The sequence below is a fragment of the Zootoca vivipara genome, chromosome 1, assembly GCF_963506605.1.
Source record: "Zootoca vivipara chromosome 1, rZooViv1.1, whole genome shotgun sequence".
Taxonomy (NCBI): domain Eukaryota; kingdom Metazoa; phylum Chordata; class Lepidosauria; order Squamata; family Lacertidae; genus Zootoca; species Zootoca vivipara.
Window position 1 is genome coordinate 57872389 of NC_083276.1, and position 14241 is coordinate 57886629.

The following is a 14241-nucleotide window of genomic DNA, read 5'->3' on the forward strand; positions in this document are numbered from 1 at the left end:
GCTGCGGTCCATTTGAGAAAAGAGTCCGCATCAGCCTTGGCTTTTTACCGCCAGCTTTATCAGGCAAAACTGCAACCTGGCGGTGACTTGGCAGCTCACCTGAGACATTTACAGGAAATCAGGTTGGAGCTTTTGAGAAGAGACGTTGTGGTTCCTGTTAATCAATTTTGTTTTATAATCCTCTGCTCATTAAACAAAGAGTATGATGCAGTCGCAAGCCAGCTCGCTTTGGTCCCTCCTGACCAGCTGAGTATTGAAGGCGTGACTGCAAAACTGATGGCAGAGCTGGACAGGCGAGATGCCTCAATCATGCAGGTTCCCAAAGAGCAGAATGTGCATTCAAATGACAATGGGGATGTTGTAGCTTTAAGAGCCAACAAGAAATGCTTTGCCTGTGGCCTTTTGGGACATTTTGCTTCGGAATGCAGAGCAAAGAGTAAAAAGACTTCCTCTAGGTCGCAAAAGGGACGCACAGCCACTCAGGCATGGAAGCCTTCGCAGCGACCACAGCGAGGTAGTCGACCCGAGCCGAAAGCATTCTTTGCAGAACCACAGCCTTGTGAGGATAAAAGAGGTAATTGGGACTTTTTCATCATCGATAGTGGCGCATCGCAGCACTTGTGCAGCAATCGCAGTCTCTTCATAACCTACACACCAGAGACTGGAAATGTGCATTTAGCGAATGGAATAGTTTTGCCCTCACTTGGAAAGGGGACTATAAAACTGCATAGTTTGAATATTACTATATCAGATGTTGTTTATTGCCCTGAATTGTGTGGGAATTTATTATCGGTTTATCAGTTTGCACGTCAAGGTGTTAGAGCTAAATTTACTAAAAAAATGTGCCGGTTTTATCGGGCCAATAAGCAGGTTCTCTATGCAAAACAGACTCATGGGCGTTACAGACTCAAGTTTCACTCCTCTTCAAGAGGAAGCAATAGCTGTTGTGGTGTAGCCAATAGGAGCAGGCAGGGGTTGGCAAAGTGCCAGTCACATAAAAACTGCCTACATGAAGCTCACCGCAAGCTTTGCCATAAAAACTTTGCAGATGTTTTAAAAACACGGGATATAGTGCATGGCCTAGAAATTAAACCGTGTAAATTTTACATGAACTGCCTGTCATGCTGCAAACATAAAATTAAGGTGGCACGAAAGGGCAAAAGCACTATGAGAGAAGTAGCAGAGCCTTTTGAAAGGGTTCACTGTGATCTAGTAGGACCATTGCCAGAATCACTTGGAGGGTCCCGATTCTGGCTAACACTTGTGGACCAGAAAACCAGATATGTTTGGACATATGCAATCTCTAAGAAGTCTCAAGCACTAGAAATGTATAAAAAGTTTTGCAATTGGGTTAAGACTCATTTTGGTAAAAATATACAAAATCTGTACTCTGATCTTGGAGGTGAATTTATGTCGCAGGATTTTGAAGAGTTCCTAAATGCGCAGGGGACAGTACACCAAGTGTCCTCACCCAGGAGTCCCTGGCAGAATGGGATTGCTGAGGTTGTTAACAAAAACCTATAATCTGGGATAAAAACAATGCTCCATGATGCTCAACTTCCTGATAGCTTCTGGGCTGAATGTTTGAGCTGTTATACCCATATAAAGAATCGATCCTATCATTCTGCATTAACAGTAACACCTTATGAAATGCTTTTTGGAAAGCGTCCCAATCTAAAGTATTTGTGTGTTTGGGGCAGTGATGTTATGATGCATTACCCAGCTAAAGGGAAGCTGCAGGAAAGAGGTATCCCAGGTAAATTTATGGGATATCAACAAGGGAATTATCGCATTTATTTACCAGACACAAAAAAGTTTCACCTTACCCGTAGCATTATACCTTCAGTACACTGGGATGGTGTAGCTGAGTTTCAAGATAGTGATGGTCTTAAAGAAATATCCCCAGAGAGTACAGCTGATGCTAAAGAACAGCCAGTTGATACCGATCCTGACAGTAATCAGTCAGAGATTGGAGAATGTGAGTTTAAAGGGGAAGAAGAGGCAATGGACAACTCAGACCATACTTTAAGTCCAAAGCCCTCTACTAGCCGTATTTCTGAAGTTTTGGAAGGAAATTTAAAAGCTGACAGTGAAAGTTTACCAGAGCTTAGACGCTCCAGTAGGATAACTAGACAGCCGCAGCGTTACATCGATGAACAACAGCTACAAAGGCAGAAACGACAGGAGCAGTTGTTTAAACGTAGAAATATTGCTACTGTTGATGAGGAAAAAGAGGAAGTTGCAAACAATGTATATTGTAACCAAGTTAATTTTGAACCAAAAAGTACATGCCAAAGTCACAAGCTCAACAATGGAGAAAAGCGATAGATTCTGAGCTTGCATCTCTAAATCAAAATAACACCTGGACTTTTGTGAAGCAAACACCTGATATGCGGGTCATAGACTCAAGGTGGGTGTTCAAAGTAAAACTCAATGATAAAAATAAAGTAATGAGATATAAAGCTAGGTTAGTAGCAAGGGGTTACCAACAATTGGAAGGCATTGATTATGAGAATGTGTTTTCTCCGAGTGTAAGGTTTGAAAGTATAAAGTTGATGATGCTAGACGCTGTTAAAAATGGGTGTGAATTGTACCATTGTGACATTTCCACAGCTTATCTTAATGCTGATTTGCATGAAAACATATACATGAAAGTTCCGGATGGTGTAGATGCTGCACCTGGGGTAGTTTGTAAATTAAACAAATCTCTGTATGGCCTGCATCAAAGTGGCAGGAATTGGCACGAAACTTTAAAACAAACCTTGATTGAATTTGGATTTGTGCAGGGGAAAGCTGATAATTGCATTTTTACCAAACAATGTGATAATTCTGTTGTCAAATTGGCCGTTTATGTTGATGATTTATTATTTTCATGTAAACATTTAAAGGAATACCAGTTGTTTATTTCTCAACTTGGTAAACGTTTTGATGTAAAAGATTTGGGGAAAGTTAAGAATTACCTGTCCATGCAAATAGACAGGGATGCAGATGGTTCTTTTGCTGTACATCAAACTGCAAAAATTAAGGATTTAATAGAAGTGCTAAATTTGGAAAACGCAAAAGGAAAAGAAACCCCATTAACATGTGGATTTACTTTTACTAAAGAGGATGCACCTTTTCATGACAAAACACTTTACCGGTCGATATTAGGAAAGCTGAACTTTATTCAGCGCGTGTCCAGACCAGACATATCTTTCAGTTTTAATTTTCTTTCCACATTTGTGGAGAATCCAACCAAGCAATGTTTTCGAGCGTTAAAAAGAGTGGTGCTTTATCTTAAACACACACTGCATTACAGGTTACATTTTAAGGTGCATAATGACACAGGGTTCGATATTTTTTGTGACGCATCTCATGCATCTGAACATTTCAAATATAAAGGTGTGTCCGGTTTTGTTTATAGATACAATGAATGTCCATTTGAATGGAGAACGCGCAGACAGCATATAATTTGTATGTCAACCACAGAAAGTGAACTTTGTGCATGTTCTGAAGCCATCAGAGACATTGAATGGTTTTTGCACTTGTTTGCAGACCTAAAAATAAAAGTAAAATTACCAATACCCGTGCACATTGATTCCCAAAGTGGAATAGCCATTTTGACATCAGAAGGCAATACCCAACGTACCAGAACATTACGGTTACGCTTGGAGTTTGCAAAACAAATGATTGATGAAAAAGTGATTACTTTTGAATATGTAGCTGGACTAGAGCAAATAGCAGATATTTTCACAAAAGCTTTGCCAACAGCTACGCATCTTAAACATACACAGAAAATGCTGAATGTTACTGCTACGCATCATTGACCAGCAGGGGGTTGTTAGGTTTTTCCTTTAAGACTGATGTGGTCAATGGTGCTACACAGAGATGTGTGTTTGTAACCTTGTTCTGAATGTTTAACACACCTGTGAGCTTTTGCTAATTTGAATAATTGAAGGTAGAGTTTGCTTACTGTAATGTGATTGGGTAAGTGACTATTTTGAATTCTGTATTTAAGCTACCCAAATGGTTCATGGGTGTGGTGGTGGTGATGTATTGTGAAATGAGAGGAAAGGAGTAGAGGAGTGTGGTGTATATAATTGTAAATAAAAGCAAGCAAAGATACTGAAGACGACTTTGTTATTTCGTCGACCCTGCCGCTGTTGCCACTCAGTTGGTGCGTATTTTGCCCAACAAGGACACGGTGGGACCAGTCACAGGGATGACCCAGGGGGTGGAGGAAGAGGGGGCAGGAGACATCATGGGACGGGACAGGTTGGGAATCACAGGGAAAACCCGGGGGTGGGGGGAGGAGGGGGCGGGATACGTCATGGATCGACACGGTGGTGGCAGTCACGGGGATTAGCCATGGCAATGTGTGGCAGGGCTAGCTATCTAGGAAATAAAGATGTAAAACTACTTTGGTGTTTCACTAGAAATTCCAAAGGCGGTTGATAATTTTTTCAAGAGATCCTTTTTTCATGTGTAGACATGACATCCTCAAAACCTAACCTCCAAAATGAATGGAACATTGTATGCTTAAACTGCTTTGGGAAAATAAAATACTGAAACCAGTCCCCCCCCCCCAGAAGACCCATTTTTATGTTATGCAGCTTTCCATGTTTTTACAGCTTCATTGTATTGTGCAGTACAGTGATTTCCAGCTTTGCCTTTTCATTTCAATGAGATTTCAGGATTTTTTCCATTGCAAATATAAGCAAATGTTCATCTCCCAGACCTTTGTTCTGATGCAGGATAATCTTCATTCATGTCCTCTTAAGTTCCATGGTGGATTGTTTAGTTATATCCATTTTGTTCATAACTAGTTTTGTAGTTTTGTTCATAACTACACCTCTTAATATTGTTTGTAATGCTGATCATGGAACTCAAATGTGCTGCATGAGATGGTCACATCCACAGCCTGTTTTGTATTGTGTCCCCTGTCTGGTGTTAGATGTCATTTTGGAATATCCTTTTCTTTGTATTAAAACCTTTTTCTTCATATTCTCTCTTGTGGAAGTCCAGTTCACTATCTAAACTGCAGACTGCTGAGAATTTATTAACCCACTTAATTTAGTTGGATTTTTGTGAGGAGACTCAAATTAGCTAAAATAAACTAATGTGGGAGCACAATGAAGGGGAAGGAGTCTCTAGCAAGGGGATCGGGAGTAATTTAGCTATATGCCCCATTAAGAAAAATTGAGAAAAACTATACATAAGCCCTCTTCAAAAGTTACAATAGGCTAATGTAACCAGGTCGTAGGCTGGTAGCATGTTTGCTTTCTCCCACTCCATCACCAGTCTTTTAATTTTCCAATTCATAGAGGCTCCCCCATCACTACCTGTTTTAAAATCCTGATTTTTTTCCTAGGGTTCTAAACCACATGGGGATCCTCCACAGGTACAAAAGGTTCCCCACTACAGAGGCTTGCCAGCTCTGAGTAGGAAAGCAACGAATATGGCCATGGGGGAATGGAGCTTGAGCATTTGTTCATGTGTTTCCATTTACCTAATTATAATGGCTGAGGAGGGTGAAATAATATTGCAGATTAGCAGTCAAGGGCATGGATCTAGCCAGTGTTCAGAGTTGATGGGCGTTAGAGCCCACAAACATGTTGCCCTTTCCCAACCTAGCTAGATGTGCACCAGTGGGACTGCAGCCTCCTACAGCTCACCTTTGCCATTCTGGAGATGCTCCAACCCCACATGAGAATATTTTTGGCTGGTGCAACAGACTGCTGTGGGGAAGAGGAGACACACAAGTTCCTTTGTCTGAGTGACTTTCCAGTTGCACATTTCTGAATCCAAGCATGTATGTGTATGTGCAATAAAAGAGACGGGCCATTTGTTGCCCAGGGACTTAATTTTCAGTTTTATAAAATAGTAAAGGGTCCCTGACCATTAGGTCCAGTCGTGACCGACTCTGGGGTCGTGGCGCTCATCTCGCGTTATTGGCCGAGTGAGCTGCCAGGTCATGTGGCCAGCATGACAAAGTATGACAAAATTATAAAATATGCTTAGCTAAAATACCTTGCATTATGATATGGCAGCTATCGCTTTGTTTTTCTAGAAATGGCCAGCTGCAGAGACTTCTCTGCCTCCTCGACAGAAATCTGTATTGCCTTGACAGGTGAGAAGGGACTACAGGTTGGAGCACCAACACAAGAGGGCTTGGAAGGGATCCTGTGGCAGTTCTTTCCCCCACCTAATCAGGATCACTATACCAACAGTTTATTAAATCTGATGGCTTTATTCATGTTGTAGGGCTGATAAATGCACACACCAATTTTGGAAATATCAAGGTACAAATTGACACTTGTAAGAGACACGTTTATTGATTTAAATTTATTAAATTTATATACTGCCCTTCATCCGAGGATCACAGTTCATTTGTAACTTGAAAGTTATTTCCAAAATTACCCGTGTGCAATTTATCCATTAACAGTTAAGAATTAATTTGTATATGGATTTCTGTCTAGAGACATTTGTTGAGTTCCTCTGCTTCGGAAGTTAGGGACTGAGACTTTTACATTTGATTAATTATTGTTAAGAGCCGATGACTATTTATGTAAAAAATCTTTGGTGTTCTCCTTATGGTCCAGCTGTATCCCTTTGGAGGGATGGTTGTAAATTAGCAACAAATCCACCTGCCCCCTAATATTACAGACTAGCTTAGGAAAGGTGTTGATTCCTTTATATGGGATCTGGTTTACACAAAGGAGATTAGATTAATCTCAATTTGCAAGGTTTTTGAAACCTAAGATCCATAAACTCTTTTATGTCTACGCCTATTGTTCTCGGTACTACCAAATTAAATATACACCATGCCAAGTGTGGAATGTCTCTTTCTAGGCGGCAGCTTTTAAGGCGAAGATTTAATTATATCAAAGACTCTACACTTAGGAGTAACACAACCTGGACCATTAAAATATATAAGAAAATGTCTCCCTTGTTCAAGATATTACACTCATGTTTGACACAGACAAAAATGACCCTTATGCTTTGATCCTAAGTAGCATGCTGCCATTTATGTTTCCTTGTCTGCAACCCATTCTGCCAATTAGTTATTTTGGTTATTTAAAAAAATGGTTAGAGCAGAATAGCTTGAGGTTTGGAAGACTTTTTAAAAAACAACAACAACACCACACAACATTGTTAATGCCACTTGGCTTGATTGTCCTTTTGACTATTAGTTACAATGCCATGTGATCTTACTTGTAGGGGTTTAGGTCTATACATTTGGCAAAGTATTTGAACCAAAGATCACAAAAATATTAGTAAATAAATACATTAATATGTAAAGGGTGACCCTAGGCGGGGGGGGGACCATTTTCAGCCTGAGGGCCACATTCCTTCATGGGCAGCCTTCATGATATGATAACCATGTTCAAATATATAAAAGGATGTCATATAGAGGAGGGAGAAAGGTTGTTTTCTGCTGCTCCAGAGAAGCGGACACGGAGCAACGGATTCAAACTACAAGAAAGAAAATTCCACCTAAACATTAGGAAGAACTTCCTGACAGTAAGAGCTGTTCGGCAGTGGAATTTGCTGCCAAGGAGTGTGGTGGAGTCTCCTTCTTTGGAGGTCTTTAAGCAGAGGCTTGACAGCCATCTGTCAGGAATGCTTTGATGGTGTTTCCTGCTTGGCAGGGGGTTGGACTGGATGGCCCTTGTGGTCTCTTCCAACTCTATGATTCTATGATTCTATGGTTGGATACATCTGTGGCTGGACGTACGCCACTCTCCATCCATGCAAGCAAGATGACATTACAGTTCAAGAACCTGGGAAGGGGACACTGTCCGGGAGAACTGCATTCAGCCCCTAGGCTTGAGGTCCCGCCCCCCCCCCCCCGCCCCCGTGTATTACCATAAACCACTGAGGTCAATGGAGCTCCCCCCCCCCCCCGGTACATATGTATAGGATTGCAGCCTACAAGTGGGGGTTATATTTTAAATAACTTCAATAGCTTTCATGAGTGCAAATATAATAGGACCTTAAAGCAATTTTGCCCAAGTGCAGCTTCATTGCTCACATTGCTGAAAACGGACCATTTATTAATTTTAATATTTTTTACCATTTATATCCTGCCGAAGTATCTGCCTCAATCCTGCCCTCAAGAGTGTTTATAAAATTTAAAAAAACACAGCCGACATCTATAGAAATAACCATCCATGGCAGCTGCAAAAAACAACAACACCCCACCCCAAAATGAATAAAATTTTGGGTGAGGGTTAGTTACGCATATTGATTTCAGTGGGATCTAAGGGTGAGCTATTTATTTCATTTAACGGCCTTCTAACCCACCATTCCTGACAAAGTCTAGGGCAGAACATTGTGTCCCCTTTTAACATAAACCTCTAGACCAGTGGTTCCCAACCTTTTTTTTTTTGGCCATGTCCCACGTAAGCATCTCTAAAATCCTGACACCCCCCCCCCCCGTGACATATAATTCTTATTATTCAAAAAGTGAACTATTCATGTGGAGGACTGTTAATAACTCATTCTCAAATTGCTTCCCTTAAAAATCAACTGCCCCTCTGTGGGAACCACGGCTCTAGACTTTTTGCATATAGATGTATGAGGGGTGGCGTGGCAATATCCTGCTCACTTGTTCACTATACCATAATCCTATGTATGTTTACTGAGAAGTGAGTCCTCCTATGCTTAGTGGATCTTATTCCTAACTAAATTGCCCACAGAACTGCAGTTTGCAGCCTAATTTAATCCAGTACCGGCTAATTCTTGTAGGGAAGTCAAGCCACTTGACAAAGCACTTCATACCTGAATGAATTATTTGTGGTTTACTTTGGCTTTGTTTTAATTAAATTTAACTACCTGCATTTAGGGGTGCTCTGCTTGTTTGTTGCTGCATACAGTCTGCGCTTACCCCAAATAATGAAGAATGGTCAGGGATGATGGCTGCTGTAGTCCAGCACTCTCTGGAGGGGACAAAGAAAATTCCCCCAACCAAGTTTAAATGAATGGAGAACATACTTTAAAGAATCCAGTAGATCTGGAGGTTGAGTTCAGCGAATTCCTTCCCCAAGAGCATTTGTTCTCTGAAGCCAATTCCTGCCTCCTGAATTCCAGAGTTTAAACTGTGAGGGTGCATTCCTTGTAGTTCAAAGGGCTGTGGGGGTAAATCAGATAAGCATAAGAGATCTCTGGGCATCATTTGAATACCAGTAAGAGCAGAGAGCCAATCTTGGAGAAGTTCTTAATATCTGGTTTCTGGGCTTGAATATTAATTTTTTCACATAGTCGTCCAGGCAGGAAGCAAACAACAGGGGAGTAATATGATTGCTGCAGTTTTTATTTCATGATTATTTTTAAACAGCAGCAAGTAAAAATATTCAGGACGACCAGAAGAATATGGTGAATGCAAGATAAACAATTTGTAGAAATTATGAGAAATGAGGGGACAGTTTGGAGGCCAGAAATAAGGTATACGAGTTTGAAAATTTCATCTGCACTCTACATTTTGAGCAGTATACCACTTAGAACAGTTGTGGGCTGCCGCTCGGAGAATTCTGGGAACAGCAGTTTGTTAAGGGTGCTGAGAGATGTTAGGAGACCTCTAGTCCCCTCACAAAGCTACAATTCCCTGATAAGAGGGATTGAATGTTAACATACTCTGGGAAATGCAGCTCTATGTGGGGGGTTTTCTCCTAACAACTCTCAGCAGATTCCAGCATTTGGGGGGGGGAAGCTCTGACTGCTTCAAATGGTATGGTGCTGCTTTAAATGTAGCTTGCAGTTTCAGCTCCCGACACCACCCTACCCTCACAAAAATATTGGCCCAAAGCTGTTATAAGGATTGCTAGTACAGTATGCTATATACCAAGTGTGCCTGCCACTTGTAATGTGCTTACTACCAATACTGCTGTTGCTTTCATCCCAATATCTTTTCAGTGTCCTCAAAGCATCTTCTACCTATTTGTAGTTCTTCCTATAATAATATTGGCCACCTCAGGCTGCAGATATTGGGGGATAAGGAATGGTCTTGAGGCGTTGAAGGACCAAGCTGTGTGTGTCACTAAGTTAACCTGTCCTGCGGTGGAGGGTGCTATTCTGTCACCGGTGTTCCGATAAAATTAAAGAAACTTGTGAGGTGCCATATTGTCCTTCACTTCAGGCAACAAAATGTCTTGGTATGGTCCTGTAGATACTTGAAGGGAGTGGAAGATTATCAGCTAGGTAACCCTCTGTATGTAATTAACATGCTTTTATGTTGTACAATTGTGTGGTATAACAATCAGCTAGAAACTGTCAGCAAATTAACAGTAACTTTCTTAGTTTGAAAACATTACAGGTGCCATGTTTGTGTGTCAAATCCTGACATTTGGGAGTGTTTCCGAAAGAGTTGGATGAGAGAATTCACATGGCCATGACCATCATTTACAAAACCACACTTCTCATAAAATGATTATGGTTCTCTAGCGATAGCTTGGTTGTATGAAAACATCTTCACACAGTTTTCTTATGAATGGCAATGTCATCTACCAATGAAAACAATCTTATCCTTTGTATACTCAACTGCCTCTGAAATGAAGCGGGAGAACTCTTGAGAAATGTCAACTTCCTGTTTAGAGAATTCCTATAAACTAAAAATTATAAAGTGACAGTGAGTACAAGAAACAGTGTTGCACATGTCAGCTGTCTACTTGGTATTTCTAAGGTAGAAAAAGCCTACTCTGCAGTTCAAAGGAAACTATCAAGTACAAAGTAGCCCCCAGCCTTTTCAATTTTGGGAATACCAATTTTAACTAGACTGTGCTAAAAGCAGAAATGTTACAACAACCATTTCTTATTGTTTTTATTGTACCTGGCTTCCCCCGAAGTGTTCATTTTCTTTCCCTCAAATAATGTTCCATCATGCTTCTTAACTATAAAGCCTGCTTGAATACATTTTGGGAGCAGCATCTATCTTTTGTCTTGAGAGGGCAGGACAGCTGAATAGAATTTAGAAGTGTTTCATACTGGGGCTCAATGATTTCAAAGCAGACACAACAATTGTATTTTCAAATGGGTCTGCCTATTTTTAGGGCCCTTGTTGAGGAAAAGATTGTGTGATGCCTAGACAGCCTCCTCATCTAGCATTGGTACAAAACGGAGATCGATTGCATATGTTGTTGCTTTTCGTTGGAGCATGAGTGCTTTCTTCAAATAATCTGAAGGTATAATGAAAGTTTTAAATCTTTTGGCCCCCTCTGAATCTGGGGACTAATCAATATTGCATGGAATCTTTCTTGAACATAGGAACTGTGAGTCAGCAGCCCTTTAATTTTTTTAGTTGGTGCTATTGTTCCAACAGCAAGCTTTACTGCTATTGTCCAGTGTTTGTCCAGCTCACGTTTACTGGACTGTGGGAACGGATTAGGGTTTCATGGCTCCCCCCCCTTCTTGCATAAACTCTTGATCAAAGACATTCCTTGGATGACAAAACACTGTATACTGTGTCACACAGTCCTGACCAGACTGCACGAACAGTAGTTTAAAAACACATGCCTACATTGTTCTCTAACTGGCTTTTAATTTTTTTTTTCAAAAAAAAAAACACACCCCAACACAAATTTTGGTATAGGCACACTTTTTTTAAAGGACCAATTTACTATTTTTATAAGCAAATGCAGCCACATATACAATTTGGTCACGTGAACAGTTACCAGAGAGGTAGCCCACTTCCAGATTGAAAGTAATGCAAGACTGCATCTTTCTATGGTCGTTGCAGTCGAGATTTGACAATAATAGAGTAATGTGCCACCCCAATCCCTGAGCAGTGCCAAGATTGCAGGGGTTCCAGGCACTTACCAAGGGTTTGTGTTTCCATTTGGGAATGAGGCACAACAGAGACTGTAGTGTCTTTATGATATATGGTTTATTTACACATATATACAACCTGAGCTTACAATGGAGGTGTTCACAACATCAACACCCCAAAATGGGTCTTGTTTCTCCCATAGCCTTGAATTCAAACAGAAATCAAATGTTGCTCTGCCTCTTATCGCCAGTCTGCTGTTTTTTCTTCTGTCCACCATCACTGCAACTCAGCTGTGGCTTTCCCTGCTAACTAACCACAAGCTGCTGGAGGGGCAACTCCCATTTGCCATCTCACACAGAGCCCCTTTCCTTGAGTCCCCTTAATGGCCCATCACCCAGGTGATCACCTCATCAGGGAGTTAACCTGACTTCTATTTTAACACTTGCTGAATCCAGGGCTCAGGAAGGTCTCTGCATACAGCCTACTCCCCTCAACCCCAACTCATAACACTAGAAAATAGCAACAATGGCATAATTGGTTTGTTGATATTCCCTCTCTAGCGTATCTTTTGCCGCAAGAGCTCTGCCATGTGATGCAATCTGTAAAATGTAAACACGGACCACACTTATTTTTTTAAAAAAAGTTTCCATGAGTTTATATAATCTGTTTTAAATAGGAAAATATTGTATATGGTTGCATGTTCTAGAAATGCATTTTCTCCTTCATAAAAGCAAAATACTGTTATATTAAAACCGAGCCAATTCATTATGCACTTATTCAGTTTTAAGGTACGTATGGACCCTGCATTTCAGTCTGGTGATTCCCTAATTCACCATGCAGCAGATTGCGACAAAGCAAATTAACTCCTCTCTTGATGGCAGTGGCAGCAAAAGATATGCTGGAACAGGACTGGGGAGAGAATGCCTCTGGTTCTCTGGAGTTTGTTCATTGGTTGCTACTGCTGTCCATGCAGGGCCTGTGGTGGCAAGCCTAGGCAAGGGAAACAAGCTTCTCTCACTGCCCAGGAAGGATACTAGGAAGCACTGGAATTAACTGGTACCAGTGGGAGAGCATCTCCTCAGTCAGGCTGGGTGGAATAATCTTCCAGGGTTATCTCTGAGAATCCAAAGAGAGGCTGCCTCTAGACTTGTGTCACTATTTTGTAGCAGGGATTCAAGCACATGCCAGACCCTTGGGTTTGCACAAATAAAGTGAAATATAGGGCATGTCCCAGGGAAATAAATCTACTTAAACAATAAAAACCACACGCAACAGTCTTAAACACCCTGTAAGCAAATCAGGATGCATGCTCATTGCTGTACCATAACAACAAAAATTAAGGGGAGAGCTGTGATCTTTTTAATATGCTATTTTACACATACAAAACCTAAAGAGACACGTAAAAAGATTAAGTGCATTCTTCTTCTTCTGGACTTTGAAGACACTCGAACTCAGGACGCAAGGGAGAAACGTGCTAAGAGGAAGGCACGCTTGGCAAATCCACACCGTGATCAACACCCGCCCGGGACCCAATGACCCCACTGTGGAAGGACATGTGGGACCAGAATTGGCCTTCACAGTCACTTACGAACTCATTGTTAAAACCATGTTTATGGAAGACAATCTTACTCGGCTACGAGTGATTGAAGAAGATCTATGCAAATCTCCCATTTTCTGAAAGTTACAGTTGAATCCATATCACCAGACATATACAAACGAAAAATAACATCAAGAACATAACAAAAACTATATTCAATATATAAAAACTCAAGTCCAACAGAGCTTTCTTAATACAATCCTCTTAATCTTTTGATCTATTAAAAGATTTAACTTCCATTTCAAACATTCATTAACCTTTCTTATAATAAACCAGATACGTTAACATCTGATTTGCATTAATTCAGCTACTGAAATATATTAATATATTGTAAGCCCAGAAGGCTTATGTGGTCCCAAACGGTGTCTTTTTGGATTGTAAGTAAATTTCTACCGATTTGGCAAAAGCTTATTTTGTGTTATTTGCTGCTATTATATAGGAAATTCTTTGTCTTCTGACCTTACTGTTTGACATAATTCACTTTTATTTATAATTGGGCATAACGGAATTTCATAGGTAATATCTTTGTGATTTCTTTATTATCTTCCAATATTTATTCACCATCTTGCACTTCCACCACATGTGAACAACCCCCCATCTCTTCTTGACATTTTCAACATAAGGGAGAGTGGCTCATATTATGTATCTTGGCTGGAATACTATACCATCTTGTCATTACTATAGTTTCCTCTTTATGCCCATGTTCAAAGAAAAATTGTGAGCAGATTCACCAAGATCTAGGTGAATACTCTCTCCTATCATTTGTGCCCACTTAATCATGCACTTTTCAATTTGTTCTGGTTCTGTTTGATATTTGAACAAAAGTTGATAGATTTTAGCTGGCCTATGTGTATCAGCAACATAGACTATGGGAGTCCAGTTGTGAGCAGGACTTGTTGCA